This window comes from Grammomys surdaster, unplaced genomic scaffold (assembly GCF_004785775.1).
Source record: "Grammomys surdaster isolate TR1022 unplaced genomic scaffold, NIH_TR_1.0 126158, whole genome shotgun sequence".
NCBI lineage: Eukaryota > Metazoa > Chordata > Mammalia > Rodentia > Muridae > Grammomys > Grammomys surdaster.
In genome coordinates, this window is record NW_021620966.1 from 6,992,946 (window position 1) to 7,011,859 (window position 18,914).

Sequence of the window (18,914 nt, forward strand, 5' to 3'; positions counted from 1 at the left end):
AGACTGGTCTTGAATTAAGACTCTTCTTAGTCTCTGAAGTGTTGGACTATAGTACTAAATTATGGTTCTTGCCTCTTACCTACTTCAAAATGACATATTCCCAGGCATGAATTCACTTACCCATTATTTACATATATGACTAAAAGCTAAATAGCAATTCTCTTCCCAGCCTAATGTAGCTTCATTTGTTAATGTCAGAAATAAGACTTATTTTGTGATTTATTATCCAGTTGGAACTTTGGGATTCAAGTATCCTTTCAATGTGTTTTTTAAATTATTTATCCTGATGTACTGCCTGAGAAAAGCTTATGCATTAAATTATCTCTCTGACATTTTGCAGGGAGCACAAGTTTATGTTAAGCCCAGCTTCTTACAAGAATATAAACTAAAAGTATTTTCCACTTGAGTTTTGGAAAGAGTAGTCTGGAAAAGGTTAAGAGTGAAAAGGAATACTGTCAGTAATAAGCTCACCAGGTTCATGAAAACTCATTATTTTAAAAGCAATATTTTTAAGGGGCGAATATGGCATTGTTATGAGATTATTCAGAATAGTCACTACTTGGACCTACTCATATGAAGCTGTTTGCTGTCTCAGTTATGGTTCTGTTGCTGTGAAGAGACACCATGAACAAGGCACCTGATGAAAGAAAGAATTTACTAAGGGGTTGCTCAATTTCAAATGCTTAGTCTGTGATCACCACAGCAGGGAGGCAAATGGGCATGTTGCTGGAGAAAAAGCTGAGAGATTGTATCTTATCCACAACACAGGGTAGAAGGGGAGTGAGACTGGTCCTGGCATGAACTTTTGAAACCTCAAAGCCAAAATCCAGTGACACATCTCCCCTAACAAGGCCACACCTCCTAATAAGCTCCACCAACTGGGAACCAAACATTCAGATATATTAGCCCATGAAGCCTTATGTGCCAACTGTCAGGAGAAGCTTCCAATTAAACATTTGGAACTCTGGTTCCTTTACTTCTTATGTACAAGAGGAAAGGTGTATTTTACAAGTTTTGTTATAAACTAGAATTTTACATGCCAAAGCAATACCTGTGATACATGGCTTAAGTGGAAGAAACAAGCCTGTATACCTATTTGAGAGTGAATAAATATATGTAATATATATTAGCATTAAGCATAATATAGTAAGACAAGCAGTAGAATGGATAAGGAATAGTTTGTCCATAATGGACTTATAAGAATCATTACTATTCTCACTATTCTACAATTTTCTTAAGACAGTGCTTCAAAGGTTAAACATTTTAATTTTGTCAGAGACATTTTTAAATATAAAGAAAATAAAAGTGTCTTTTAAAATGACACTAAAGAAAACTATTCAAATGAAAAAAATTCTTTGTGGTAGAATACCAGCTAACGTTTTCCACTTGTGAAAAAATGGCTCCAGTTTGCTGCCGAGTACCTAGAAGTAAATGCAGGAATTTCAAATAACTGTGCTGAGTCTATACAAAGCTGGTTTATAATTGATTTCAGAATTTTTAAATTTCCCTCATAAATTTCTATATTTTATACAACTGCTAATAAACCACATATATTCATAGTTCTTCACTTAGAGTTGTTTTAAAACAGTAGCATAAGAGACTTGAGGTTCTAGGGTGGGAGGATACCAAGTTCCCCACCTGCTCAGAGAAGAAGGGGAGGAAGGAAGGGGAAGGGGGTGACAAGGAGGGGGCAGTGAGCAGATGTAAAGTGAATAAGTACAAAAAAATAAATTTTAAAATTCCAGTAGCAAAGGTATTTTCATATGGCAGAACAATCAGAAAATTCCTACAACTCTCAAGAGAAAATAGCCTCATTAAATTGAAATGTAAGTCTTCTCCATGCTTCCTGCTTCTCCAACTCTTAAGTCCTTGCCTCTCTCTTTACCTTCAAGAAAGAATTTGGCTTGTGAAAGTTATTCCAAGTCCTCTGCCTCTTTGAATTTGTACATCTTACTTCCTCAAGCTAAGATATTCTCCCAACTGATAAATTTCACTTTTGTAGACAAGTTTATCCTCCTTCAGTTTTAATGTGTGATGTTTCTCTATGTCTTGGTTTTTTTATGCCTCTCAGCATGAGTCTGGATAAGTTCCATCTCACTGAATCCACAAACTATTTCAGGGCTCCTTTCTCATGGCACTCATCCCAGGGAATTAATTTTTTTCAGCTTTATTGAAGTATACTTGACATACAATCAACAGCACATTGTGATGTGTATGATTTAATGAGCTCTGACACATGTGTACAGCCATAAATTATCATCACAAATTAAGATAATGACCTTTTCCCATCACCCAGAACAGTTTCTTCCCATCCTTTTTTACTTCCTCGTATTTCTCCTCATCCTCTCCTAGGAACATGCTGATCTGATTCATGTTTTTATAGATTATTTTTTGATTTGTACAGTTTCATATGCTGTTTTATGTAAAAGATTATTTACTTTTGTTTCTCTGTTTTTTTTTTCACTCAACAGAATATTGTTAAGGTTTAGTGCTATTTTCTATCTTCATGATTAAGTTATTTAGAATTTCTTAGTGGGCTTCCAGTATGTTCATGACCAAAGTTTTTTATTCATACACTTACTGGTAAAAATTTGCATACTCTTATTTGTGGCTATTACAAATAAAACAATTATGTGCAGTAGAAGATTTTTTGGTACAGATATACTTTTATTTCCATTATATAGATATCTAAGAGTGTACCTAACTATGCCAGGCTGCAGAAAACTGAATGACATCAAATAATAGAGGTTTGCTTCCCACTGTTCTAGAGTCTGTTTATCTAAATACAAGGTGCTAAAGAGTCATGCTTCCTCCAGAGTTTCTAGAGAACATATGACTTTGTATCTTCTTTGGGATTTTGAGTTTCTAAGCATCCTTGACCTGAAGATGGAACTCTCTAATTTACTCTAATGCACTGTTGTCTTGATATAACTCTTTTCTCTTTGATTCCTTATACACAGAGTATCTCTCTATGGGTTGATGTCATGATGGCGCACATATTTATATATATATATAATGTACATTTGCAAAATAGTTAATGGATACTTAGGTGAATGTAATAAATAAATACAATATGGAGAATCAGTATTATTTTAGGACTGTGCCTTTCATAGCCATCATCATGTATATGCTAGCATTATATACTAGAATATTTACCTGGATTCTCCCAGCAACAGATGAAAACTGTTACAGAGACCCATAGGCAAACATCAGGCAGAGCTTGGAAAATCCTGCAAAAGATGGGAATGAAGGATTTTAGGAACCAGAGGGGTCAAGAACACCACAAGAAACCCTATAGAATCAACTAACCTGGGCCCTTAGGAGCCCACAGTGACTGAACCACCAACCAGGGAGCATGCAAGGGACTGACCTAGGCCCTATGCACACATGTAACAGTTGTACAGCTTGGTCTTCATGTGGGACTCTTAACAGCAGAAGCAGAGGCTGTCTCTGATTCTACCTTCCTTGAGATCATTTTCCCTTCCTGGGCTGCTTCTTCTAGCCTCAAATAAGATGTGCCTAGTCTTACTGAAACTGGGTATGTGTGGCCATTTTAATATCTTCAATATATTTTCTGTACTCAGTATATGGCATACTATTTAAATGTTCAGTTATCCTCTGCCTATGGATTGATTATGTTATAATCTTATTTATTATATAATGTTTCACAAAACAACTTCTGAGGCTTAGTCTTCCTTTCTGGGATTTTACAATGCAAACACTATCTTAGTTTCTAATTCATACTAGGTTGAAAAATGTCACCATCCCCAAATCTATCTGAAACCATAATGTGACCTTATTCAGATTGTTGAAGTTTTTATTGGGTTAAACTGAAGACATACATGGTTAAAATAGACCTAGTCCAGTTATTAATGCCAACTCAGAGGAATATTGGGACATTCAGACATGCAGAGAGAACAGCATGTGACCATTGAGCTGTGATGCGGCAAAGTGAGCAGTAGAGTATGTTCTCCTTCAGAGTCTCTATAGAAAGCATGGGATGCTAATGCCTTGATTTCAAGGTTGCACAGGCAATATTGTTATGTAGGAAATGGCTGTTTCAAGTCACTGGCTAATGCATAATGCTGTCACTTTGAGTTAGTTGTATTGCCTGCCTTTGAATGTTTCTCTTAAATTGCTCTTGCCTTCCCATTCACACATTGTATGAATGAGGCTAATAATATCAAGTTCTTGTGACATGACCTTAGGATGATCAATAAGAAAAGTTGATTTACAAACAACAGATGATCAAAATCATCTCCAGATGATTTTGATGGATTAGAGCAGTGATATATATATATATATATATATATATATATATATATATATATATGTGTGTGTGTGTGTGTGTGTGTGTGTGTATGTGTGTGTCCGTGTGTGTGTGTCTGTGTGTGTGTGTCTGTGTGTTTGTATTATATGTATATGTATATATATATATTTAGATATAAGCTTAAGTATAATAATATATTTAAACTATATTATAATATTTGAGTATGCAGTAATATTATGTATAAAAATTTTAATCCAACTGTCTTTTATAAAACACAAGCCAGCGACTCAAATCTCAATGCCAATGTCTATATATATTATTTCCATTTTATTATTAGGGTGTATGTGTGTGTGTGTGTGTATGTGTTTATGATATGTATGTGTTTCTGTGAAATGTGTTTCTGATATGTAATTACAAGTTTGCACAGGCCATGGTACCTGTGTTAAGATCAGAAGACAAGTGTCAGTAGTTTATTTTTTCTTTCTTTCTTGTGAGGTAAAATTTCTCTTGTTTTCTTTTGTTCAGTATTTCCCAAGCCAACTGGTCCCATCTTTGCTTTTCATCTCACCATAAGCATGTTGTGATTAAAAATGTATGTCAGCACATAATACTCTTTAAAGTAGGTACTGAGAGTGAATTCAGTTCATCAGATTTATTCAGCCAGTATTGTTACCCAATGAGCCATTTCTTCAGCTATGATATCTTGCCAGTCCTACCATGCATATATTAAGAAAAATGTAAAATATCAATAATATTCCCAAGAGATATGAAATGACTAACTTGATTAAAGCTTTGAACCCCTCCATCATTCAAAAGAATTGTTCTCAAATTCTTCCTAATTCTTTATATTATTTTAACCTCTTGTAGATAAAAATGTGCCTTACATGGCTTTTAGATTGGTAAGTCCTTTCGAAAAAAGTTTCAATATACTTTGACCAAATTCTTGAAATGAGTCACTATATAAGTTATCTGTTAACTAAAATTCAAAATAAAAAAATAAACCCTCAGCATATGGGCTACAGAATGGCTATTATTTAAGCAAGGAGAAAATAGATTAATTTGGTTATATATCTTCTGATAATAAGTGACCCAGTGTATTTTCAAGGAAAAGCAACAGTAAATGATAAAATAATTTTTTCTCATTTTCTCTGATAAAATTTCAACTCCCAGCTTTAAATACTAGAGGGATATGCTTTAAGCTAGTGGTCCTGTTGAAATATACTCACAGCCCATGTTCAGAGCATCACCTAAGTTTGCTGTTAAGGAGGACCAGCAGTCATGTTCTGTGCAGGACACATTCGTGAATGTGTACAAGAAATTGTACAGGTGACTACACTTAGTCTTGGGGAAGACTGAGTTTTAATATGATAAATGTTTTATATGGAAACCTCTCAGATCTATGTTTGAGGTTAGACTTTAAAACTTGGAAAATAAGCAGACTGAAAACAAGAATTCTCCTTAAAAGCAATCTCAGCTAAAATTCAAAGGAATTATTTTTACTATAGAATCTCCACTGACTCCATATGTGTGTGCCTATGTGTGTGTGTGTGTGTGTGTGTGTGTGTGTGTGTGTGTGTGTGACACAGCAGGTATATAGGAAAAAGTGTTTCCTTAACATTTGCTTTGATTTCAGAGCACCTTATATTTTGACAATAGAGCTTCAGCTCTGTAGTTATTCTTGTGGATTGTGGCCTTGCATCAGGTATCTGAACTACCTGAACTTTGAAACTGGAGCTCTAAGGAAGCCAACTATTGCCTAAATTCGATTTAATAAAATATACCTCACATCACCATATCTGATCACATTAGGGTACAATCAAGGATAGGAAAACATTCTACAAGCCATAGCAAGTGTGTCTGTCTACACAGGAATCCATTTGAGACATCAGAGAAAGGATATATATATATAATTATCTTCTATAATTATATATATACTTTTGTATAATTATATATTTATCTTGTATTTATTTATATAATTATATTTATGTATATTACATATATTTTATGTATGTAAAATATGGTATATAAAAGGAGTATTTGAAGATACAGATTCATCATACTCTGAATATATCTTTGGCTGTATCTCTAAAAAAAAAAATAAACCCTACATTTCAAATATTTAGTCTGCCTTTCTAATTTTATCTTCTTACTTGAACTCTTTCTATTTTGGATTTTCATTTGAGTGAATTTCCCAACTTTTTAAAATCAACTTTCTAATCGGCTCTTTGAACAGTTAATATTATTTTAAAATTTATTTTACTTCAATTAAAATAAAAGTAACATGAATTGAGAAAAATAATTCCGGTATGAATCCTTAGGTTATGTGTACAACCATCATCACTTTCTGACTTTCTGAAAACATGAACACAGGTGAAAATGTTAACAATGCAAATTGTTTTTTTTTAAATAAAAATAACTAGACCCATCAAGAGACAGGGCCTCTTCTAGTCCTAGTTCTGACACTGAGGACTGGGTGAGAATTCAGAGAAATTATACATCTTATGGGAATTTTTCAATGTCTCTTGTAAAATAAAGAAAATGTGTAAATTTCACAGACTGTACCAACCTTAAATGCTCTTATTTTTAGAGCACATATGTATGTTATAAGTAATTTATTAGCATAAACATGTCTCACTTTCTAAGTGCTAAACCTGCTAGCTATTAAACCATCCAGATTAAGTCAGAGATTCTGGGGTTAAGAAAACATGCTTCTGTAATTCCAACTCCAAGGAGATCTGATTATTCCGGTTTCCACAGACATGTGCACCTACCCAGACACACATATGTATATATATTTTTAAAAAATATTTTTAAAAGTATATCCATTTTATTTAGAGTAGGGAATATAAATGTCATATTCCTTGTGTATTAAAATAGAGATCTAATAACATTGTCAACAATTTCTATACATTGCGGGGCCTAGGAGATGTGGGACCAGGAGCTGGAAGGGGTGGAGGGCGCAGTCCCAGAGCAAAGGTAGAGTTAAGGTGTGTCAAACCTATGCAAGTCTAGTCCTGAGATTATTAGGAATAGGATCATTCCCCCAACTGCCCGAGGCCTGCTTGACCTAGCCAAGTAGCACTATGCCCAAACTTTTGTCCCGCTCATGGAGACTATGGATCTCAGTAGACAGGTTTAGTTTCCTCTTGCTTTACAAGGTCATGCTCAGTAGCACCTGGAATTGCAATTTATCCAAGTGAGGCATCCCTGCAGCCCACCAGCTCCCCCACCCTCCACCCCCGCCCCCTGCAGCAAGAATGATGTACATTCATCCCGATAGCCCGGATACCCCTAAAAGTTTAAATAGCTTTTGTGTTCCCAATTAAATGAGCTGTCTCAATGAAGCTGCCTCAAGAGAGCCTGTTCTCACAATTCTCTCTGCCATCTGAGGTCTCTTCACTCCAGACCTTTGTTTCCTCGATTTCCCTCTCAGGATTCACCAGTTGTGATTGCGGCTGATCACACTGCTACGGGTGGGGAAGCTTAGCCTGAATGGCAAAATATCTTATTTGACTGTGTAAAATCATGTAAAGATTTTAGGCATCTTGTAAAGCCTAAATTAAAACATGACCTTCAGATGATGTATGCTGGTTTTCAGTGAATTAATACCTTCCTCTTCAACAGTGTAATAAAAACCCTTGGGTAGTTTCCACAATGGCTTTCCTCCCTCAGGAAACTCTATCCATTGTTTAATTCTTTCCTGTCATAAGAAGGCTTTGCTTTTCAATTTTATTTTATAATATTACCAATAAATATTGACTACTTTCAAAGAAGTTTATAGAAACAAAATATTACATAATAGCATTTGCATTGCCTTGAAATAGCTTCATTCTGGGAAGTCTGTTGAAATGTGAGAGCCAGCATCCTTACCTTGGATGTTTTAGAACCTTAGTTACTAAACTGTATGCTGAGGTGTAGCAGCCTGAGTTTATATGGGAGCTTTCACAGAAGCTGAATCTTACCTCAGACCAGTCCTCCTAAACAAAGGAGCAATCACAAGAATACTCACACTAGTTTTTGTTGCACTGTTTAAAATGAGATTCTGATGTCTCTGACTTGAGAACCATGTCATATACTCTGGGAGTCCCAGTATGCCTTTTCGTACTCTCATGTTTTTTCCTGGCATGACACTGTGATTTGGGCTTAGATTCATAGAATTAAACATTAAACTATTCTTTTGAGTGGTTTTAGTAAAAAAATTTTATCTTTACTGACTCTGGAGAGAAGTATACATGATATTGTATGTATAAGTCACCTAGACTGAATGTTGAGTATGCTTTTACCACATTCTCTGTATGTCATATGTATGTGCACAAGTTCATGTGTGTACAGCTGTACATGCGTGTGTGTCCATTTGTGTGTGGAAGCATATTTCAGTATCAATTATTTTCCTCAATCACATTTCACTTTACATTTTAAGACAGGATCTTTTCCTGAATCAAGAACTCTTACTGGATTCCCTTTATGGGTATGAGGGTCCTTCCCCATATCTGTGGCAAAGTTTTGTTGGTCTTGGTGGTGCCCGAGGTCACCAACATGGTCAGCAAGAGATTTGCCATGAGCTTTCAGCTTTAGAGAGAGAAAAGTGAACAAGGCATGATGGAGGGTATTTCAGGGGGACTCCTTCTGAGGGGGTACCGTTCCCCCTCTTTTGTTTTTAAAGCCAATTTTTCAGAGTTCTTGGAAGGACCCTCATACCCATAAAGGGAATGCCCCAGTCCCAGTTCCCTTATGGAGCCGAGGACTGATATGCCTGCCCAATACCACAGAAGGCACAGCTAACCGGCTACCACAAATATTAATGGAAAAAATAGATACCCTCACAAAGCCAGGCCCAGTCATAAATACGATGAATAACAATTTACATCCAGGGAAGAGAAATCTCCCTGAGAATCCCCTTCTTTTTTCTTTCCAGGTAAAATTGAATCACCCGTGATGCCTGCTATTAGAAGTTCTAACCCAGATGGACCAGAAGCCAGGAGCCTCGCCCTTACCCTCACCCCCTACCTTTTCCCACCTGCACAAGGTCCCCTGAAGCTGGGCAACTGCAAGATCCTGCTTGGCAACTGCAGATAGACTCAAAGCAGTGTACCATATCATCTGAAGAATAGCAGGGAGACCATAACTCAAGCAGTGTACCATATCTTCTGAAGAATAGCAGGTTGCAGTCCTCCTCACCCCCACGAATAACCAGGACCTGCCGGTCGGGCCAAGTGGCACCCAGACGTGGGTGGGGCTCGAGGCACGGACCCATCCGGATGGACCCTCATTGAGAGGATGTGCGCACGACATCAAGATTGAGCAAGACAGAGATCATCGCCCATGACCTGTCGTCCACGGAACCAGGTTGATGCTGCCATCAAGAAGGCAGTTGAAGTTCATTACCATCAGCTGAAAATTGCAGAGGATCCAGAAGTGACTCCGCAGGAGACTGACACAGCTGTCAGCTCCCCTGCCTCCCCCTATGGTCGACCCCTAGACTTCCACGCCCTCCAGAAGGGTTCCTGGTATGCCTGGCTTTGCCCTCATTTCTCTCGCTAGAGAGCTTGGCCTCTTGATCACCACAACAAAAATTGGCTTTTTCCTAAACCAAGGCCACCCTTGATATGGCCGCTAACATTGGGGAGCCTTCCTTTATGACAATATTACACCCCAAACTGACAAATGGTTGGTAACTTGAACATTTACAAGAGACTAGGATGGCTGTGAGTTAGCCCAATGACGGGATTATTGTAGGTCCACTTCCCAGGGGCCCACCCAATGCAGCCGAAAAGGAGTGCGTGGTGCTGGGAGTGGGTGCAGCCTACATGGCCTAAGACAGGGCTCTCACCCTCCTTTCACCCACATCAGAGTCCCTTGACGTTGCCCATCGTCGACAGCCTAAAGCCTTCGACCATCGATGTGACTTGTCTCACATCAGTGTTTTGGGGTTGTGAACTTGTCTAAGACCCCCCATAATTAGACATCCAAATTCAAAACTCACATAGTTGGGATTGAACATAAGAAGCCTTCTCTAACTAAACAGAGAAGGGGGAGATGCCAGAAGCCAGGACCCTCGCCCTTACCCTTACCCCTACCTTTCCCCACCTGCACAATGTCCTCTGAAGCTTGGCAGCTGCAAGATCCTGCTTAGCAACTGCAGATAGACTCAAAGCAGAGTACCATGTTTTCTTAAGAATAGCAGGGAGACCATAACTCAAGCAGTGTACCATATCTTCTGAAGAACTGCAGGTAGATCATAATTCAAGGCAGTGTACCGTATAGACCATGACATGTTTCAAGGCACAGGCCAAGAAGATTTTGTACTTTTCCACCACCTGGACCCTCTTACCCCCTCCCCTTGTAAAACATGCTATAAAAAAGCATTTCATGTTCAAAAAAAAAAAAAAAGAAATTAAAAAAAAAAAAAGAAATAAAAAAAAAAAAAAAAAAAGAACTCTTACTGGATCTGAACATCAATTCAGCTAGACTAATTCATCATGAGTCCTTAACTCTGGGATTAAAGATTTGGGCTGCCACACTAGATTACATGGCTTTGAGGCCTGGACTCAGGTCTTCATATTTACAAGTCAGTTATCTAACTGACTGACAGTTCATCTGTCTATGTCATATCCTATCACATGTGAAATCATTACATACTTGATAGACTTTCAAATGGTTTGACTGTAAGTCAATTGTTTCTAAATATTTTGTGGCCGAGCACCCAGCTATTAAAAATACATAGAGACATATGATTACGTCTATGAAACAGATGTTGGCTCAAAATATGCTGAATACAGACTTTACCCAGTATAGTATATCATTTTCCTCCATCTATTTTCACTTCTGGTTAACTCCCTCACCCAAAGATATTCATACTTTGGACCAAAAGTCCTGTGATGTCATTTAAGGGAAAATTACGATGTGAGTTTTGTTTATAACAATGTAGTGGTCAGAAAAACACACTCCGCTGTGGTGCTGGATTACAGTCCAGAAAACGTTCATGCTCATTTGTAAATCACCCAAAAGGACAATGAGAAAGATATATGTGGAGATGGAAAGAGATCAAAGGAAGTGTTTCCTAAACTGAGCGAAAACGAAGTATATATGATTGTATGTCATATGACCCAGGACATACAATATAATAAGGATCCTGTACGAAAGGCCACATTTCAAAATAGCATGGAAGATAAAAGAGAAAAAAAATAAAATAGAATCTTGCTCTTCTCTGCCTCCCACTTACTCCAAACAGTGGATGGGAAATTATAGAAGGATGGTAGAAAAGGATAGATCTCCCAGGCAACACAATTCCCTTCTCAGTGCTTACACTGTGCTCGAAATTGGTCTGAAAATCTAGAACATAACACTATGACATGCTGAATGAATGAGACTTCATAGTGGAACAAGGGTATATACTGCAAAAATGGAATTCAAATTATAAGTCACCGTTAAGTGTTTCGTATCAAGAAAAGAGAAGGCAGTAACACTGAGATGGAGCGATATAATAAAATGAGAAGTACAGGCTCAAAAAAACATATAAAACTACTGAGATGAAAAAAAAAATACATGAAGAGACAAGTGATCCATGTTAGTGTGTGGGCTGCAGACACGTGGGAATTGAGATTTGTGTGAAATGTCCACTAAAACAATCTTCAAAGAAGTGATCCACTTCAATTCTGTGTCAATTAATCCCAATTGTTAATAGACAATGACTTCTGATAAAGCTACTTGATATAGATCAGCTAAGGAAACATCCCTACAGTGGATAAATGTAAGCATTTTACTTCATCAACCAAGTAAATGTTCAGAAATAGCTAGAAAAGGAAGTACTAGTTTAGTCCATTTTTGTAAATGGGAAACTTCAGGCATAAAATGATTAATTAATTAAAACTACTTGGATATGTGACTGTAAAAATTTCAGATCAATCCCAGTGTTACAAAGCTCCTACTATGAGACTGTGTTTTATTTTTAAGTATTATTTCCGGAAGTAAAACTTTTGATTTTTCTTTGTTAGGAGGGCCTGTTTTCCACTCCACTTGAGTACCTTTGAAAGGAACCACAAGGCAGTTCAAAGGTCCAGCTTCTCTTATCACTCTGTGCTTTGTACTTAGTGAGCTACTTAATCTTTCTTCACCTTTTCTCATTTTAAACTCTCTCTATCCAATCCTTGACATAATGATCAAGAAGATTAAGCATGTGACTTAACATAAAGCACAAGATGGCAGAAACGATTAATTCTGACCTTATTGTCTGCTCTCTTTCTGCTGCTCTTGTGAATGTTGACTGCTGTTAAACTCCTACATTTTCCTCACTGGAGGTAAAGTCCATCTAAGCACAGAATCTGCAGCATCTCCAGTTGAATACCTAGCAGAAAATAGCTCTCAGGAAATAGATTCATACAGGTTACTGAACAGACGCCTCTGCTTTGTACATTTAGCTCAAAGGAATTTTCTCCTTCTGAATTCCATACTCTTATCTATTCCCTTGAGATCTGTTGATGTAAATTTAGTAGTCTGGTTTATCTGTTATCTTATCAAAGCCTGCACACTGCACAGTTTTCCCAACCGTGCCATCCTTTTTCTAGTTTTAGCAAACTGGAAATAAAAAATGTGTTCTTTAATAAAATACTTTTAAGGAATTAATTATCTGAATATATAAATATTCTTAGATCTATAGGAGCAGAAAAGAACACAAGACAAATAAATTAATTTGTCATCTATCAGTCAACTTTACAATTGTATATTTTAAATAGATTTAGTGTAGCTTATACCTTATAAGTAAAGGGCAATGCATGAGAATTTAAAACTGATTTTCAATGGTAAAAAGATTTTTTTCCTATAATATTTTGAGTTTTCTTATGAAAGCACTGATTTCACAGTAATGAAAATTCCATGTACAGAGCTCTTATATCTTTCCTCCATACTTACAATCTATTTCTCACCTCCCCTAGAAACCATCTCTCCTATTGTATTTATTGGTAATTATATGGTCTTTGTTTAAAATATGTCTGCTTCTGGGTTTCTATTTTCATGCTGCCCCTTAAGCTATTTGTAAATGAAGTTACTTTATAGCATGAAGCTTTATAGTGTTTTAGTCCTTGGGATACAGTCAACATAAAAACCATACAATATAGTAAAGAAAAATGTATGACAAATGGATTTAATCAAGTCCTGAAAAATGGATGTTTGCATACATTGTAAAATCATACCTCTCATGTATATGATCCTCTAAGCAGAGTTACTTGTTCATAAGAAGAAAAGTGAAGAAAATATCAAACTCTGTCTCAAATTGTCTAAACATTAGTGAAATCATCAGAGATTCAGTGATTTGATTTCTACTATACTCAAATGTCTTATTCACGATTCCAAGTGCTGGGATTAAAGGCTTGCACAGTTGCACCAGTCCTAAACTTTAATTCCTTTTCACAAATTGGAGCTTAGCTGGGTGGGGTCTTGTCTGAGGTCACCACTCCCTTTACTCCACTTACTAGCAGGCTTTTCCTTAATCTGTCCATTTACTTGAGCACAGAATTTAGCTCCATTATACTTCTTAGTGCCCCTTCCTCCTTAAATTGTAAAGTTTGTGTTTTCACTTGCTCAGCTTATTCATATATATATATATATATATATATATATATATATATCACTAATAACCATGTGACCAGTCAGACTAAACTGTTTTGAAATCTCCTCTGCCGACTCCATTAATATAATCTTCTTTTCAATTTTGTTTCAGGCAAACTTTTCATACAAAGGCAAAAACAACCACATTCTTTGCCAAAATATCACAAGAACAATCTCTAGGCCACCTTCTAATATTCTTCTCCTTTGAATCCCTTTGAGCTAGGCCATCATCCTCTACATTGTCCTCATCACCACGGTTTTCTCTGCTCCTACTATCATGGCCCATTCAGCCTTATTTAAAGCAATCACGGCTTTCCCAAGCCAAATTCCCAGTGTCCACATTCTGCCAAGAAGCAGCACAGTCAGACATATCGCAACAATATCCTGCTTCCTGGTAACAACTTTTGTCTTAGTCACTATTTTATTGCTATGAAAGACAGCATGATGTTAGCAACTCTTTTTATTTTATTTTTTTAATTTTTTTATTGAATATTTTATTTACATTTCGGATGTAATCCCCTTTCCCCATTTTGCCCCCACCCAGGAATCCCCTATCCCATCCACCCTCCTCCTGCTTCTATGAGGAAATGCCCCTACCCACCTTCCCACTCCTACCTCCCTACCCATGAATAGCCCCACACTGGGGCGTCCAGCCTTCACAGGACCAAGGATCTCCTCTCCCACCTATGCCCAACAAGGCCATCCTCTCCTACACCTGGAGCTATGGGTCCCTCCTTGTGTGCTCCCAGGCTGGTAGTTTAGACTCTGGGAGCTCTGGTTGGTTGATATTGTTGCTCTCCCCATGGGGCCTCAAACCCTTTCAGCTCCTTCAGTCTTCTCTCTCACTCCTCCATTGGGAACCCCATGATCAGTTCAATGGTTAGCTGTGAGCACCCACCTCTGTATATGTCAGGCTCAAGCAGACCTCTAAGTAGACAGCTATATCAGGCTCCTGTCAGCATGCACTTCCTGGAATCCATATCAGTGTCTACCTTTGGTGACTGCACAAGGGATGGATACGCAGGTGGAGCAGTCCCTGGATGGCTCCCCCTTCAGTTTCTGTTCCACACTTTGTCTCCATATTTGCTCCCATGAGTATTTTGTTACCTCTTCTAAGCAGGCCGAAAATATCCACACTTTGGTCTTCCTTGTTCATGAGCTTCTTGTGGTCTGTGAGTTGAATCTTGGGTATTTCAAGATTCTGGGCTAATATCCAATTATCAGTGAGTGCATACCATGTGTGTTCTTTTGTGATTGGGTTACCTCACACAGGATATTTTCTAGTTCCATCCATTTACCTAAGAATTTCTCGAATTCATTGTTTTTAATTGCTGAGTAATATTCCATTGTGTAAATGTACCACAGTTTCTGTATTCATTCCTCTGTGGAAGGACATCTGGATTCTTTCCGGCTTCTGGCTATTATAAATAAGGCTGATAGGCTAGGCTCACAACCAAAAATATAAGAGCAACTCTTATAAAGGAAAAAAATTCTTGGGGATGGCTTATAGTTCAGATGTTTAGTTCATTATTGTCATGGTGTAAGCATGGTGGCAAGCAGGTAGACATGGTGCTGGAGAAGTAGCTGAGATCTACATCATGATTGACAGGCAGCAAGTAACAAGAGACACCCTGTACCTGGCTTTAGCATTTGAATTCCCAAAGCCCACTCCCAGTGACACATATCCTGCAACAAGGCCATAAGTTCAAATCATTACAAATAATGCTACTCCCTATGAACCTGTAGGAACCATTTTCTTTCAAACTACAACTGCTGTGAAGAGACCATGATCAAGGCAACTACTATAAGAGAAAGCATTTATCTGGGGGCTTGCTTACAGTTTCAGAGGGTTAGTTCATTATTGTCTTGGTGGAGAACATGGTGGTTTACAGTCTACTAGGGGTGTAGCTGAGAGCTACATCCTAATTCATATGCAGAAAGAGAGGGTGTGGGAGAGTCTGTGTGGGCTTTTGAAAATTCAAAATCCTCCTCCAGAGACACACTTCTCTAACAAGTTCATGCCTCCTTATCTTTCCCTAATTTTTAACAACCTGAGACCAAGCATGCAAATGTATGCAAATGTATGTATTATGGGGTTATTGGGGTGGGGTGGGGCAAGAACTTCATTCTATAAGTACATCTTCCCTTTGTGGAGTCTATTTTACCCAGTTATCAGTCCTCCTGGAATGAGATGAACTGTGTTAAGGCATTCCAGACATCCTGATCTTAATCAATTGCACCCTTATAATCATTTATGCAATGCATATTTAAACAATTATTAAAATTCTTTTTTCTTCTTTGCTCTAGTGTGTAAGAAGTGTAGAGAATACCAAAAATGAAGAGCTGCCTTTCCTCAGTTACTGTTTGAACGGGAGTAACTTATGGTCACCTTTCTGTACTTCCAATATATGGAATGATTTTTAAACTACTTCGAGAATAAATTACATATTCATTATGAGGTCCTGCAGTAGTATATTAATCAATTTTTAATTGCTATGAACAAATATCTTAGAATGGATAACTTACAAAGGAATAGTCTTTGATTTTGGATGTGTGGAAAACACAAAATCAACTCACCTCAATTGTTTGAATTCTACTGAGGCCTTCTATCTAGATGACGAAGTATGAGAAGGATCCCATGGTAGGCAGGCTATCAGGGATAATTCAGGTATCAGATCTGCTCTTTTACAGCAATCATTTTTGCTGGAAGTAGCTCACTCCACAAGCATTTCTGTGGGTGCCCCTGATACCTCTGTTCCCTGCTATTGAGCATGTGTCTTCCCACAGATTTCATTAAACCCCTATATTCTGTCTTGTCTTATTTATTTTCCTTTTGCTGCAATAAAACACCATGATCAAAAAGTCTCAATGTCCAATAGAGGAAAGGATTTAGAACTTTTAGGTACCAATCTTTTATTGATACAAGTAAGGGAAGAAACTGAAGTGTGGCAGGAACATGGAGGCAGGCGCTGATACAGAGGATGGGGAGGAGCCTAAGAATTTCCAGTCCAGAGTTAGACTATGATCATAATCGTCTCAAAACAGGTAAGGAGTACACATGGGTGTGAGGGGTGAGGGGTGAGGGTGAGAGATGGTGTGGATGGGATGGAGTAACAAGCCTATCATCCATCGTGCTGTTACTCAGGAAGTAAGAAGTTTGTTTCACTTAACTTTCAACATTACAAGCTATCATTGAAGGAAGTCAAGGCAGGAGCTCAAGGCAGAGCCTGGCAGAAACTGAAGCAGAAACCAATAAGCACCATTATTCCAGAGCCTCTGCACTAGTTCTGGCTTCCAGGTGCCTTCTTTCAGTTCTTACCCTAACTTCCATTTATGGTGTACTTTGAACACTAGTTTATTTCATCAATGGCTTAAAATTTTCATGTTTGTGTTTGCATGTGTGTTGTATGTATATGCATATTACATACACATACCAATAAAGCATGCAGAGGCTAGAAGAAGACATCAGGTAACATCCACTCTTGCTCTCTATCTTATCCAAGATATCCAGTGACATTGAAGCTTGACATTTCAGATGACTGACCAGTATCATCTGAGACCTTCCTGTCTGTTCCACCCAGTCCTGAGGCTATTGGCATACATGAGCATGTGCAGCTATGTCTGTGGGGTTTTGAACTCATGGCCTTTTGCTTTCACAAGACTTTTGCCCACTCAGTAGTTTCCCCAGATTCTGTAACATACTTTCCCAAATCCTTAATCCCTATCCGATTACAGTGCTTTAGCAATGATGGCAGATAGAAATAACCCTCATTTCTAGGATATTTACAATTGAAGATCATTCTCATCAGTTCTGAAAGACTTTGCATGATACTTAGAACTCAAACCCTGCAAAAAGAACAAAAATATTTTCATACAGTGGATCTTTAGTGGTGAGAATAAATGTATATGTTTAACCAAATAAGATTGTTCAAATCAGCATATTTTTGCATATAAAAGGTTATGTTCTCTAAGTATAGAAGGGCTGTGGCAATTCTAAACTTGAGAAGGTGGGGATAGAGAAGGGAGGAGATGTCAGGGGCAGCCCTGCTTACTCACTGAAGGCCTAAAATCAGCCATAGGCCTAAAATCAGCAATAGGCCTGTCATACATGTATACTAACACCAAGTCTTGGGTCTCAGTGGAAAAACATTGAAACAGATGGCTATAAGCTAATGTAAACAGGCAGCTTTTGTGGAAATTTACAAGCCTGAGTAGCCATAGACCTTGTAAATAGGTAGCCTTGGCAGACAATACCAACTTAGATAAGAACAAGCGAGTCATAGGCAGAGTCATAGTGAATTGTCCCCTGAACCTTCACCCAGCCAATACCCGGTTCTGAAGCTCTCTGTATTCCCCCTGAACACCCACACTCCATTGTCATTCCTTTTCCCACATCCTGCATTTCTGTGTTTATAATCCCTGTGTGAATAAATTACGATTTGAGAAAAAATAAATTAAAAAAAAAAGAAAAGAAAAGGTTATGTTCTCAGTAGTGCATCAGAAAAGCATGTTAAGATACATGACTACACTTCTTTCCATCATTTCCATTGTTTAGAATCTAGGCTCCATGATAATTGCTTTCTACATCAAATTTCCCTTCCTACATGTTTGTGCTATTATTCTTATAAATATATTCTGCAAAGGGTCAGGGAATATCTTGGACAAAGAGTAAGAAAGAGTGTAAGAACTAGAGGACCAATATGCATAATACAACATAGTATCTTCTATATGTAGCAGCAGATTTCACCATGAAATCTTAACAACACAGTCTAAATACGACACACAAAATGAGACCACCAGTTGATATTGTAATATGGATAGGTGGAATCACATCAGGTCCCATGCCTAGATGAAGAGCTACAGGCAGCTGAAGGCTGCTAAGAGAGAAAGAATGAGTCATGTCAAAGATGGAGTCCCCTGATAAGATATGCAATCCCATGTAGTCATTCCTAAACATATATACATATGGGAAACAAGAAACAGATTTAGGAAATTATATATATATATATATATATATATATATATATATATATATATATAT